Source organism: Mobula hypostoma, chromosome 4 (assembly GCF_963921235.1).
Source record: "Mobula hypostoma chromosome 4, sMobHyp1.1, whole genome shotgun sequence".
In the NCBI taxonomy this organism is placed as follows: Eukaryota; Metazoa; Chordata; class Chondrichthyes; order Myliobatiformes; family Myliobatidae; genus Mobula; species Mobula hypostoma.
This window is the reverse complement of record NC_086100.1, coordinates 132,140,556-132,155,279: the sequence shown is the minus strand read 5'-3', so window position 1 is coordinate 132,155,279 and position 14,724 is coordinate 132,140,556.

The window sequence follows — 14,724 nt, the reverse complement described above, 5'->3', positions numbered from 1 at the left end:
CTGGTCCTAGGGTTGAGGTTCTGAACTGGAAGAAGGCCAAATTTGAAGAAATGAGAAAGGATCTAAAAAGCGTGGATTGGGACAGGTTGTTCTCTGGCAAGGATGTGATTGGTAAGTGGGAAGCCTTCAAAGGAGAAATTTTGAGAGTGCAGAGCTTGTATGTTCCTGTCAGGATAAAAGGCAAAGTGAGTAGGTATAGGGAACCTTGGTTCTCAAGGGATATTGAAACTCTGATAAAGAAGAAAAGAGAGTTGTATGACATGTATAAGAAACAGGGAGTAAATAAGGTGCTTGAGGAGTATAAAAAGTGCAAGAAAATACTTAAGAAATAAATCAGGAGGGCTAAAAGAAGACATGAGGTTGCCTTGGGAGTCAAAGTGAAGGATAATTCAAAGAGCTTTTACAGGTATATTAAGAGTAAAAGGATTGTAAGGGATAAAATTGGTCCTCTTGAAGATCAGAGTGGTCAGCTATGTGCGGAACCAAAAGAAATGGGGGAGATCTTAAATGGGTTTTTTGCGTCTGTATTTACTAAGGAAACTGGCATGAAGTCTATGGAATTAAAAGAAACAAGTTGTGAGATCATGGAAACTGTACAGATTGAAAAGGAGGAGGTGCTTGCTATCTTGAGGCAAATTAAAGTGGATAAATCCCCAGGACCTGATAGAGTATTCCCTCGGACCTTGAAGGAGACTAGTGTTGAAATTGCAGGGGCCCTGGCAGATATATTTTAAATGTTGGTGTCTACTGGTGAGGTGCCGGAGGATTGGAGAATGGTTCATGTTGTTCCGTTGTTTAAAAAAGGATCGAAAAGTAATCCGGGAAATTATAGGCTGGTAAGTTTGACGTCAGGAGTGGTTAAGTTATTGGAGGGAGTACTAAGAGACAGAATCTACAAGCATTTGGATAGACAGGGAATTATTAGGGAGAGTCAACATGGCTTTGTGTGTGGTAGGTCATGTTTGACCAATCTATTGGAGTTTTTCGAGGAGGTTACCAGGAAAGTGGATGAAGGGAAGGCAGTGGATGTTGTCTACATGGACTTCAGTAAGGCCTTTGACAAGGTCCCACATAGGAGGTTAGTTAGGAAAATTCAGTCGCTAGGTATACATGGAGAGGTGTTAAATTGGATTAGACATTGGCTCAATGGAAGAAGCCAGAGAGCGGTAGTAGAGAATTGCTTCTCAGAGTGGAGGCCTGTGACTAGTGATGTGCCACAGGGATCAGTGCTGGGTCCATCGTTATTTGTCATCTATATCAATGATCTGGATGGTAATGTGGTAAATTGGATCAGCAAATTTGCTGATGATACAAAGATTGGAGGTGTAATGGACAGTGAGGAAGGTTTTCAGAGCCTGCAGAGGGACTTGGACCAGCTGGAAAAATGGGCTGAAAAATGGCAGATGGAGTTTAATACAGACAAGTGTGAGGTATTGCACTTTGGAAGGACAAACCAAGGTAGAATATACAGGGTAAATGATAAGGCACTGAGGAGTGCAGTAGAACAGAGCGATCTGGGAATACAGATACAAAATTCCCTAAAACTGGCGTCACAGGTAGATAGGGTCGTAAAGAGAGCTTTTGGTACATTGGTCTTTATTAATCAAAGTATTGAGTATAAAAGCTGGAATGTTATGATGAGGTTGTACAAGGCATTAATGAGGCCGAATCTGGAGTAGTGTGTTCAGTTTTGGTCACCAAATTACAGGAAGGATATTAATAAGGTTGAAAGAGTGTAGAGAAGGTTTACAAGGATGTTGCCGGGACTTGAGAAACTCAGTTACAGAGAAAGGTTGAATAGGTTAGGGCTTTATTCCCTGGAGTGTAGAAGAATGAGGGGAAATTTGATAGAGGTATATAAAATTATGATGGGTATGGATAGAATGAATGCAAGCAGGCCTTTTCCACTGAGGCAAGGGGAGAAAAAAACCAGAGGACATGGGTTAAGGGTGAGGGGGGAAAAGCTTAAAGCGAACATTGGGGGGGGCTTCTTCACACAGAGTGTGGTGGGAGTATGGAATGAGTTACCAGACAAGGTGGGAAATGCAGGTTCTTTTTTAACATTTAAGAATAAATTGGACAGATACATGGATGGGAGGTGTATGGAGGGATATGGTCCGTGTGCAGGTCAGTGGGACTAGGCAGAAAATAGTTCGGCACAGCCAAGAAGGGCCAAAAGGCCTGTTTCTGTGCTGTAGTTTCTATGGTTTCTATGGTTTTCCTGGATTGTATGTACCCACAATCACCAACTGTCTCTCTTTCAGCTGACTTAACATGTGGCGAGTTATGGCCCCCTACCTTCCACTCTGCCATAACGGCAAATGAAATCTGAAATTATGTAAACATTGTACAATTCATGTGCACGGTATAGACCATGGAACAGCACAGTACAGGCCCTTTGGCCCATGATGTTATGTTAACCCTTCATCCGACTCCAGACTGGTTCAAGCTGACAGGAAGGAGACCGTAAGTCAAATAACCACGTCCTACAGCAGTGATGTGCAGAAAGCATCTCTGAACGCACACCATGTCAATCTTTTTAAGTTGATGGGCTACTGCAGCATAAGACCACACCGGCTTCCACTCCTGTACCTAATAAAGTGGTCACTGAGTGTAGATTTTCATAAGGTTTTGATTAGTGGGTTCACAGTCTGAAACTGATGAAAACGAAGGTCCATGTGGATATGTAATCTTTAACTAAGAGTAAGCAGAATAAAAGACTGAACAGTTGTTTTTCAGTGAGGAAACATGAAGTAGTGATTCCCTTAGGTTTCATTATTGAAATCACTGCTCTATTTAGTATATTATAGTTGCTCAATCGTGATTACCAGAACTGCATTTAGATTTCTAGTCACAATAAAAAGAACTTGCAAATGCTGTGAAATATTATCAAGATAACAGTAGACATCAGGAGGTTTAAATCAGACACTGCTCTTCTCAAGTGGTTTATTGCATCCAATATTGTGCACACCAATTGAAAAAATGCTAAAGCCTTTCATAAGATGCAGAATTTTTTTGAATGGTGTCAAAGATGAGTGGTTTCAGTTGGGTGGAGAGGCCAGGAATGGTGCGATTATTCTCCTCAGCAAGGAGAAATTAGCAATAGATTGGCAATTAAAGGATATTCAAAATCACAAGGTGTTTTAAGAAAATAAATGTCAAAGTTAGTACAGGCCAAAAGATACAAGTTTATGATCGTTGGCAAAGGAAACAGATAAGCCAAGTGCAAGAGGTGGGCCCTAGTTTTTCCTAATGTTCCATTGCAGAGGTAAATTTAGGGTTGGGCAGGTAGGTTCGAGAACCTGATAGTGTTCCCAAATATGATGTCACTAAGAAAGTAACTGTTCCTGAATATGGTGGTAGGGAACTTCAGTCTTCACTGCCTCCTGTCTGATGGTAGCAGTGAGAAAAGGGTAGGACATGCACTGCATAAAAGATGAGTGGAAAAATATTCAAAATCAATCAGCTTTCAGAAAGCCTTTGATAAGGTCCCACATAGGAGATTAGTGAGCAAAATTGGAGTACATGGTATTGGGGGTAGGGTACTGACATGGGTAGAAAATTGGTTGCCAGACAGGAAACAAAGAGTAGGGATTAACAGGTCCCTTTCAGAATGGCAGGCAGTGACTAGTGGGGTACCGCAAGGCTCGGTGCTGGGACCGCAGCTATTTACAATATACGTTAATAATTTAGATGAAGGGATCAAAAGTAACATTAGCAAATTTGCAGATGACACAAAGCTGGGTGGCAGTGTGAAATGTGCGGAGGATGTTATGAGAATGCAGGGTGACTTGGACAGGTTGGGTGAATGGGCAGATGCATGGCAGATGCAGTTTAATGTAGATAAATGTGAAGTTATCCACGGTGGCAAGAACAGGAAGGCAGATTATTATCTGAATGGTGTCAAGTTAGGAAAAGGGGAAGTACAATGAGATCTAGGTGTCCTTGTTCATCAGTCACTGAAAGTAAGCATGCAGGTACAGCAGGCAGTGAAGAAAGCTAATGGCATGTTGGCCTTCATAACAAAGGGAGTTGAGTATGGGAGCAAAGAGGTCCTTCTGCTGTTGTACAAGGCCCTGGTGAGACCACGCCTGGAGTATTGAGTGCAGTTTTGGTCTCCAAATTTGAGGAAGGACATCCTTGCTATTGAGGGAGTGCAGCGTAGGTTCACAAGGTTAATTCCCAGGATGGCGGGACTGTCATACGTTGAAAGATTCAAGCGACTGTGCTTGTATGCACTGGAATTTAGAATGATTAGAGGGGATTTGATTGAAGCATATAAGATTATTTAGGGGTAACATGAGGGGGAACTTCTTTACCCAGAGAGTGGTTGAGGCAGGTTCGATGTTGTCATTTAAAGTTAAGTTGGATAGATGTATGGACAGGAAAAGAGTGGAGGCTTATGGGCTGATTGCAGGTCGGTGGGACTAGGTGAGAGTAGGAGCTTGGCACCGACTAGAAGGGCCGAGATGGCCTGTTTCTGTGCTGTAATTGTTATATGGTTATATATGGTTATACGGTTATATGACATGCTAGAGGCAGGAAACATATTCCCGATGTTGGGGGAGTCCAGAATCAGAGGCCACAGTTTAAGAATAAGGGGTAGGCCATTTAGAACGGAGTTGAGGAAAAACTTTTTCACCCAGAGAGTTGTGGATCTGTGGAATGCTCTGCCTCAGAAGGCAGTGGAGGCCAATTCTCTGGATGCTTTCAAGAAGGGGTTACATAGAGCTCTTAAAGATAGTGGAGTCAAGGGGTATGGGGAGAAGGCAGGAACAGGGTACTGATTGTGGATGACCAGCCATGATCACAGTTTATGGCAGTGCTGGCTCGAAGGGCCGACTGGCCTTCTCCTGCACATATTGGCTATTGTCTAAAATGGAATATGAATAATATTTGAGATGGAAAACTTTGTGGTGGTTTAGAGAAAGAGCTGAAGAGGAGGACAGATTTGATTGTTCATTGAAAGAGATTGCATAAGTACAATGGACAAAATCACCTCCCTATGATTCAGCACTGATAACTGTTATGTTTTGTAACTCCAAAAAATAAAACTAATTCAAACAAAAATGAAGAGCTGGGAAACGTAAGTCTACTTTGCTTTCACTTTAGTGAGATGCGCACATGATGTAGTGGCGTGATGACTTATGCCATTCATGTTCTTATATATATATATAGTACAGACTACTATACACTACAACGACTACATAGACATACACAGCATAGTACATTTTAAATTGTCCCATTCAGGCCTAAAGATTCAATCGCTATGGAGGATTTCTTACTCTTGTGGAATAGTGTCTTAAGGAGGTCACTCTGCTTCACAGGTGGGACTTGAGGCTTTGACATAATCTCAGGTTCTGGGGCCTCCTCCATGGTGGTTATAGAAACTGTCTCTGGGACTGCAGGAAGTGGTTCTGACAGATTATAGCTCCCTATTGTCCTTCATGTGTACATTAGCGAAGGCTATGCAAAATTGATCAGGCATTTGCTGCATGTAGAGATCTTTAAAAATAACACAAGGATGGTGATTTCCCAGGAGGATCAGCATGTGATCCATTAGCTCTGACGGCTTAGCGTCACCAAGGACGGGCAAGTAGAGCAACTGTTACTCAGACTCCGATACTCCAGAAGTCTGCAAAAGGTGAGTTTTCAGCAATCGCCATTTATTGTGATCAGGCAGGTGTTCTAGCAGACTCACCACTTCTGCTGCCATAGAATTGGTGAGCGACGCTACCAGATTAAAAAAATATCGGTGGTGATTTCTTGAATTGCAAATTGTACCTGGGCTTGTATAAACCAAGCAATGGCATTTTGCTCCCAAATCTCCGGCAGTTTCAAAGCCACTACACTGGCTGACTTGTTCCATAACTCTGGATTCATCCTAGAGCATTGGGGGTCACAAATGTAGGTTTTTAAAAATAAAACAAAGCGAGGTGTTTTATGTTTAAGAAAAAATCATAACACATTTTATTGAGCTCCAAAACTTGAACACAAAGAGCGCTAAAATCTCTTTACGTAATTAAGCCATCATGTCGGACCCGCCTCTTAAAATGAACTCCAACTCAATGTCAGTGCTTGTAAATTATATACATCCACCGGTTACATTGCCCTATACTTGTATGGGAGAGCGTTTACCCTCATTACCAGTCATCAATCACTAGTGTCCATTTTCAATCCACAGAAGGGTATTCCACTAACAGCAACAGCACGAATGTAGAGATAGACTCTATTTCTTGAAAGTAATTACAAGATTGAATTCAAGAGGACAACTAATCATGGAAATACTGATGGTTTGCCCCATTTACCCTTGGAAAAGGAAATATCTGAAAAATTTACAAAAGAGGACACTCCTCTTGATGTATTCTCCCTAATAGAATTTGAAAATCTCCCTATTACAGCAGAGATGATCCAAAGGGAAACCAGACTGTATCAAGTTTACATGGCAAACCAAAATGACTGAAACGTGCGGCAGAAAATATCTCAGTTCCCCCATTTTTTACCAGCACCAGGATGAACACCCTTGAAAGAGTTTGCCTTTTGTGGGGATTGAGAGTTGTTATAGAAACATAGAAACATAGAAAATAGGTGCAGCCAAGCTGAGGGTTCAAGTGTTGTAGGAGCTATGTGCCGGTCATTTAGATGTGATCAAAATGAAAGCATTGGCTTGAAGCTTAGACTGGTGGCCTGGAATATATCAGCGGATCAAGCAGCTTACCATGTCTAGGGGATGCCAAGAGCAGTATCTCTCCATCCCTGGGAATGGCCTGCATTGCCCTGGTAGAAGACACATGTGGATTTTGCTGGACTATTCAAAGGCACAAATTTCTTGGTAGTAGTGGATGCAGTTGCAACGTGGCCAGAAATATTCCCAATAGCCTCCACTACAGCCCCACACACTGTGATGTACTGAAAAGTCTCTTCTCGATGACTGGTGTTCCAATATATTTAGTCAGTGACAAAAGACCACAATTTATTGCGGAACAGTTTCGGTCATTCTTGAAAATGAGTGGAGTAAAACATATTATATACATCTGCATCATACCACCCAGCTACAAAAGGCTTGGCAGAAAAGTTTGCCCAGAGTCCAAAGAGCGCACTTCAAGTACTATCAGCAGAGCACATTACAATGAATCAGAAGCTCCCCAATTTCCTCCTTACATATCACAACATCGCACACTCCACAGCCAACAACTCACTAGCTATGCTGTTTCTGAGTCATCCCTTGTGGTCATGCTCAGGTCTGCTCAAACCCAATCTCTGAAGGAGTATGCAGGACAAATAGCTGAGACAAACTGAGGGCTTCTTAAAAAAGGAGGCTCAATGTTTCACTCCTAAACAAGTGAGGTACCACCAAAGTGATCAAAAGTGGATGCTTGCAAAGATTAAGGACAGAACTGGACTACACTCCTACACAGCCTGGTATCATTTGGAAACAATAGGTCAATCAGTGAGGAGTGCAGGGTCTATTGCTCTGTTTCAGGTACCTCCTCACCATTGTAGACCATACCACCAGGTGGCCAGAGGTTGTCCTTCTAGCATTGATGACGGCCGCAGATGTGGCTTGGGTGTTCATCACCACCTAAGCTGCTAGGTTTGGCACCTCATCTGATATTTCCCCTGATTGCAGTTCCCAATTCATATCAGACATCTGAGCTGTGATGGCCAAGAACCTTGGTGTTAGGATACATCCACGGTCCAATGGTCTATGCGAGTGGTTTCACCGCTCCTTAAAGGCTACTCTGAAGGCTTCCCTGACGGATGAGTGTTGGCATGATCCTCTCCTATCGTTCCTGGTGGGGCTCAGAACAGCTCCAAAAGAGGACCTGCAATCATTCATGGCTGAGTTGGTATAGGGGCAGCTGTTAGGAGTGCCAGGTGATTTTATTTGACTATCTGGTCGGCCTTTTAACTCAGTCAATTCAATTCCTTTGCACCTATTCCTACCTCCCATCATGGCATACAGCATTCCTGGGTTTCTATTGACCTACGTTCCACCTCGTTTGTTTTTGTTTGCCGTGAAGAACACCAATATCCCCTCAGGCCCCCTTACAATGACCCTTTCCATGTTTTGGAATGGAGAGAAAAGAATTTTATTATAGATAAGAGGGGTAAACCTGAATGGGTTTTGGTAGGTCACCTTAAATTGGCCCACCAAGCTTTAGGGGATTCCGCAACCATGCACTGTCATGACATGACCATGAGTATGTCAACACAACTCTGGGCAAGCCAGAGGCACCTACTGTTCTTCCATTATGGAATATAAGACCCGAGCCAAACGTCTCGTCTGAGCTTAATACAGGCCCACAGACTGGTTTCAGTAAATTCTAGGGGAGCCTGCGTAGAGCAATGTAATTGGTGGATGTACATAACTCACAGCCTCTGATATTGAGTTGCGGTGTCACTTTAAGAGGCTGGTCTGACATGATGATGTAATTACATAAAGAATTTTTAGAGTGCTTTGTGTTCAGGTTTTGGAGTTCAATAAAGTGTGTTACATTTTTTAAAAAAAACATAAAACACCTCACTTTGATTTATTTGCAAAAGCCTACACAAGTACTGGTTGAAACATTTTATACTACAAACCAGACTCAAGACCTCTCTGTCAATCTGTGCAACTTTTCTCCACAGCATGCAGGGAACTTAATGCAAAGGCTATAGGATGTTCACTTCCATCTCTCATAACATGTGACTTGACTGCACCAATACCATAAGGAAATGTGTCACAGGCATGCTTTGCTGGATGATGTAGATCATCTATTGTCTATTGTCTATTGTCTATAACGTGTGAGTATGGTGTCTGACGTCACAATTTCCTTTACCTTCTTTACGCCACCTTACACTGCTTTGCCCATTACCATTTCTTTGTGATCTGTAGTAATGAGTTCAAGAGGTAGAGCACAGTAGGCAGGTTTGGCAGCAACTTGTTATGGTAATTGACAAATTCCAAAAAGGAACACAACCGTAATGCGTCCTTTGGCCTTGGGGCATCCATCACTGATTGAGTTTTCTGAGCACGCTTCTGTAATCTTTGTGTGTCAATGGTGTGACTACAGTAAGTGATGCTTGGTTTAAAGAATGCACACTTGTTGTGTCATGTTCTGAGCCCATAATGTTCTCATACTTTTAACACTGTCTTGAGATTTTGGAGTTGTTCCTTGTCATCCTTACCCATAACCATGATGTCATTCAGGTAAAACCGAGTGCCTGGGCAGCCTTGCATCACCTGGTCCACAGCTTTCTGCCAGTGTGCAGGTGCAGATGCTACTCCAAAAATAAGCCTGCAATACCGATAAAGCCCTTTGTGAATATTTATGATGAAAAACACATTGGAATCTTCTTCTATCTCTACCTGTAGGTGGGCCTCAGCTAGGTCCAGTTTGCTGAAGTGTTTTTCTTCAGAAAGGTTTGCAAAGGTATCCACTATCCTGGGCAGAGGGTATTGATCTACCTTCCTTCCTGTGTTGATGGTGACCTTAAACGCATGACAAATCCTGACAGACCCATTTTTCATGTCTACTGGGACCACTGGCGCAGTCCATGAGCTCCATTCAAACTTGTAAAGAATTCCTCCTGCCCCAATGTGATCTAACTCACTAATTACTTTATCATGGTTGGTGTAAGGAACCGAACAGGCTTTGTAAAACTAGGGTGTGGCACTTTAATTTAACACTATTTTCCCCTTGATGTGTTTGAGTTTTTCAATGCAATCAGTGAACACTGCTGTGGCATCATCCAGTACCTTTCTTAATTCACTTTCAGTTGACTCTATTGCAGGGGATATGGCATGCAAATTATGGATGGATCACCAATCAAGTTGTAGCTTTCTCAGCCAATCACAACCCCACAATGCTCACCCTCCTGGTCTCCTACTTGCAAGCCCAATGTCGCATGGTGGTGTTATGAATGTCATTCTCACAGGAGTTACCTTTTCTCCAGTATGAGTTCTGAGTTGGATATCTGCAAGCTTCAGTTCAGTACCTTTGAAATGCTTTTCAAACTCACTTTGTGGAAGGGCTGAAATGGCTGATCCAGTGTCCATTTCCATTTTAATTAATTCGCTGTTCACTTCAGGTGTTAACCACAATGCTTGGCTATTAATTTTCACATTGTAAATCTCAACGTTACACACTCCTGTGTCACTCTAATCATTATCAGATTTTTCATCAACAGCATGCAGATTAGTGCTGTTTTTTGAAAATGCAAATTGAATTTTTAGTTTTATCTCTTTCTTGTGTAGTCTGCTTATTTTTGTCTGCCTGACATACTCATTGTATGTATCCTACTTTGTTGCATTTTCTTCAAGCTTTGCCTTTAAACCTGCATTGGTCCAGTGTACATGAGCCCCTGCCACAATGGTAACACAACTTGTTCAGCCAGGCTGGTTTCAGTTTAATTCTGCTTCCAAAAACTAAAATGTCTGCAATCAACAATGGTTTTGGATCTAAACGTCCCTGCATTGCTTTCATGATATCAGCAAAGCTCACTTTCGCTGATTTGGTTGGATCAGTGAAACTTCCAAGCAAACAATATGCCTGAAGAAGGGTCTCAGCCTGAAACGTTGACTGTTTATTCATTTCCATAGAAGCTTCCTGACCTGCTGAGTTCCTTCATCATTTTGTGTGTGTTGTATTTAAAACCAATGCCATCAAAACTGCACTCGTTTTTTATTATCTATTTAATTTGCTTCAAATTCGCTGAACTGGGGACTGAGGCTGGGGTTCACTCCAGCTGCTGCACAAGCGGATCTGTGACTTGGTGTGGTTCGGGATGCTGTTGGCTTTCTTCTGTTACTTGCATGATGTGTTTTGTTTCTGTCTTGTCCTCTGCACGGTGGTTTTTGGTCTTTTTTTAAAATTGGGTTATTTGGGTTTCTTGCTTTGTGGCTGCCTGTAAGCAGACAAATCTCAAGGTGTATAATTCATACATTCTTTGATAGTAAATGTGCTTTGGATTGAATCTTTTAAAAGTACTGCTTAATTTGCTCAGTATACAATATCCAGTTATCTCTTGTGCAATTGAATGTGTTTATTTTTCCTATGTAGCCAACCATTTCTGTTTTTCTTTAACTCAACCATCTCTTTTCCTTCCTGAAGAAGCATACGCTGCACTGTTTATTTACTCAACTGTTTCTTGCTGCATTTTTTTTAACAAGCATTTCGCTGTGCTTCACCAGTTAGGTAGACATCTTGGGATTGTTTTAAAATTCCTCATCACCAATGTAATGTTTTGTAACTCTGAAACATAAAAGTAATTGAAAGAGAAATGCAGGGCCAGGAGATGCAGGTCTACTTTGTTTTTTACTTCAGTGAGATGTGGTCGTGCGATGACGTATGTTATTCACGTACTTTCACATATAACCCACAATGCATTATGTAAGCAGTAAAAAATGCTTAATCAAACAATATATTTACAATATTACTCAAATATTACTGAAATATTAAAAACATGATGATAGCTTTCCTTTCTCAATGCATACTTACAGTCCTAAGGAAAAAAGGTTACAGCAATGTTACATAGATATGGTTTTTGGTTTGCAAAGTCTAGCTCTGAAGGCTTGCCAACTGCAGAAAGTTTTATGTGCATTTGTGGAATGTTATTCTACGTCGAAGCAAACAGCTGTTAACACATAATTACCTTGAGGCAAAACCTTCTTTCCCTGTGTCTATGCACCTATACTCACATTTCAGTTGCTCAATTACTGCTAAAATGCAGTCTTTTTCTGTGATATTTAAGTCAAATGAATTTCATTTACTCAAAAAATTAATCATATCTGTCAATTCACATCTGTCCTGGTTAAAGTATATCAGCAAAATCTAAAGTCATAAACAACAGTGTGAGGAAATGAATGCGCATCCAAAGGCTCCTGAATATTACTCCAGGGATTAGTTTTGCTCCAACTTTAATCTGTTAAGCAAAAGAAAAGATAAAACATCAAAGTAGAATATCTCAGAAAATAAATTAATTTAATGACCCTACAAGAATCTGAGTACATGGCAGAAACGATTTTACTGACTGGAATAGAGAGGAAAAAAAGACTTTGAGGTCTCCAGAGTGGAACTATAAAGTAGACGAGTGATCTTTGACATTGCCTGGTTTAGTTTACTGAAGTTACCAAGGGCACAGCCTGAAGTTATCATTAATAATGCTGACTATGGTGGTTTCTTCCATCAACCTTTAATTCTTACCACATGTTCTGCAGCACACCAGCACAACATAACCTCTGTAAAGCATGCCAAAAGAATCATTCCATTTTCAAGAGGAGGTAGTTCTTGTGTTCCTCCTTCACAGATTGTTTAAAAGTAATCTCCATGAAAGCTATCTAACCTACATTCTAACCACAACACCCACCTGTCATCAGCCCCTTATGCTACCCCCTCATCTCAATTGAAAGGAAATCTGTGAGCATGATTACTTTGTTCTTTCAATGGAGCTGTTCATTTCTCTATAGTAATGCAATAACGTATTAAAGTGATCCTTTGCAGTATTTCCATCTTCATATTTAAAAATAGATAAAAATGTCAAGATCCAATTACAAGCACTTGTACTTCAGAGAAATGGAAGTTGTCCTGGTTCATACATTTTTAAACTGTCTAAATGGCCTTGACTTTCCAGACTCACATCTGCTGCCTATTCCCTGTTCGCTGATCAAGAGGACCATTCTGCATTTGTCCACGGGGATCCTGTTTTAGTTGACTGTCACATGCTTGGAGAAATCACAGACAAGATCACTGCTATTCAGCAGGGTTCTCTGCTTAATCTGTTCTTTTTGACCAAAACAAGTTAATGCAGGGCAGCTTTAATTTATTGAGAAAGAATAGAAAGTGGCTTTCATTATATTTGTTTTCTGTACCGGTGTGCAATTGGCATCTTTGATTATGCTCTCTGCCGGTATGCTTTGGGCCTCTGTAGATGTGCTCATGACTTCTGATGGTGTGATGTAGCTCTCTCACGGAGTGCTGTCGTCCTCTGCTTGTATGTTTGGGTCCCTGCTGGTATGGTCTGAGTCAAAACTAGTGTGCTATGGGCTTCTGCTCTCATCTGCTGAACTCCACAATTTTCCAGGACAAATTGTTTCCCATAATGTACTGGGAGCTGATGCTGGCGAGTTGACCCAACTTGCCTAACATGATCCTACTCAGAAAGGCCTGCTTCTTCTCGGAAGTGTAACAGGCACATCCAACTCAACATTAATAATAAGAGGGCCAAGTCTCATTTCCCCAAGAGCACTATGATCTCAGGCACATGTTTGGAGAACAGTAACAATTCTGCAGATGAAATGACCCTATGTTATTGTGTACCCTGCAAAGTAAATGGTTGTATTTCGTTATTTATAGTGATCATCAAATAACCATCATTTGGGAATTTGGTTCCAAATTTAGTTCACTGTGCAATTCATAGGAGAAAGTGAAGCGGTGATTGAAAGTAAAAATTGTTTTTATTGCATGTCCGTGAAATATATTGGGACATCTGCTATGTCAAATGTGATTTAGGAATGTAAATTGTTGATAATGCAAAATGGGGTTTTGCAAAAGAAGTTATGAATTAGGAGATGCGCCCAGTCCATTTATCTTAAAGTTCCCTTAGGATAAGTTGATGGTTTACATTACATATTCCATCTTTACATCTCTTGTACAAACCAAACTGCTTTGACTTTATGTACTTCTGTCCGAGACTGCTCTTTTCCCTTGTAATGTTCTGTTGTGGAACTGGTTGACAGTTTGTAACTGCTATCCAGTCAGATCACATTCTATTTTTTATTACCTGTTTCCCTTCTGTAGCAAAACAGAAATTTAAGTTTTGTGAGGGAGATTAATCCCATTTGAGGTGAGATTATATCACTAAGTATACAGTTCAGGCCTGCACTGTATGCTATTTAGAGCATTGGCTTTATTTCTCTACTGCCGAATGATCATTAATCTAAGAAAACACATGATTTAAACATTAGGAGAGGCACACCGCTTGACAATACACTAGTTCACCAGCAGACAGAGAAAGTGTGATTTTGCATTTTTTATGGAGGTGGTGACAGAATACAGCTTGCACTGTAAAAATCAACATATTTTGCACAGGCAAAGCAAGACCTTTTGGGCAGCAGAGTTGGACTAATAGTCACAAAAATGACAATAACAGATCTTCACTGATATGGTATAAAATGAGCAAAATATAAAAAGATCACAATTACAATTTGATAGGTCATTAATTCTTCATCATCTCCTGTACGTAGGTGCAAGATTGATTCATCTGCTTGGAGATCAGAACTCTGGCAGCAAAGAGCCAGAAGGCAAACTGATGCTGGAATTCAGCACATCAGCTAATATTTAGGGTTGACGTTTTGCGTCAAAACACTGCATCAGATCCTGGCACAGGGTCGCAACCAGCAACATTGGTTGTCTGATCCTCTGAGTTTCTTCAGTAGTCTGTTCTTTGCTCCAGTTTACAACAACTGCAGTCTTTTGTGTTTCCAGAGTACTGGTAGCTATCTGGTGTAGCTTTCACCAGCGACACAGAGACCACAGGAATTTTTAGTACAGTAGAGCCTTATGGTCTGGATTTTGAGCTTAGTGATCAATAAATGGTATTTCAGTACCTAGATTTAATGATTCAGGAAAAGAACACAGAATAGGAACAACCCCTTCAGCCCATGACATCTGTGCCAACCATGTTGCAAAATTAAGTTAAACCTATCTCTCTTATATGATCAATCCCTCCCCATTCCCTGCT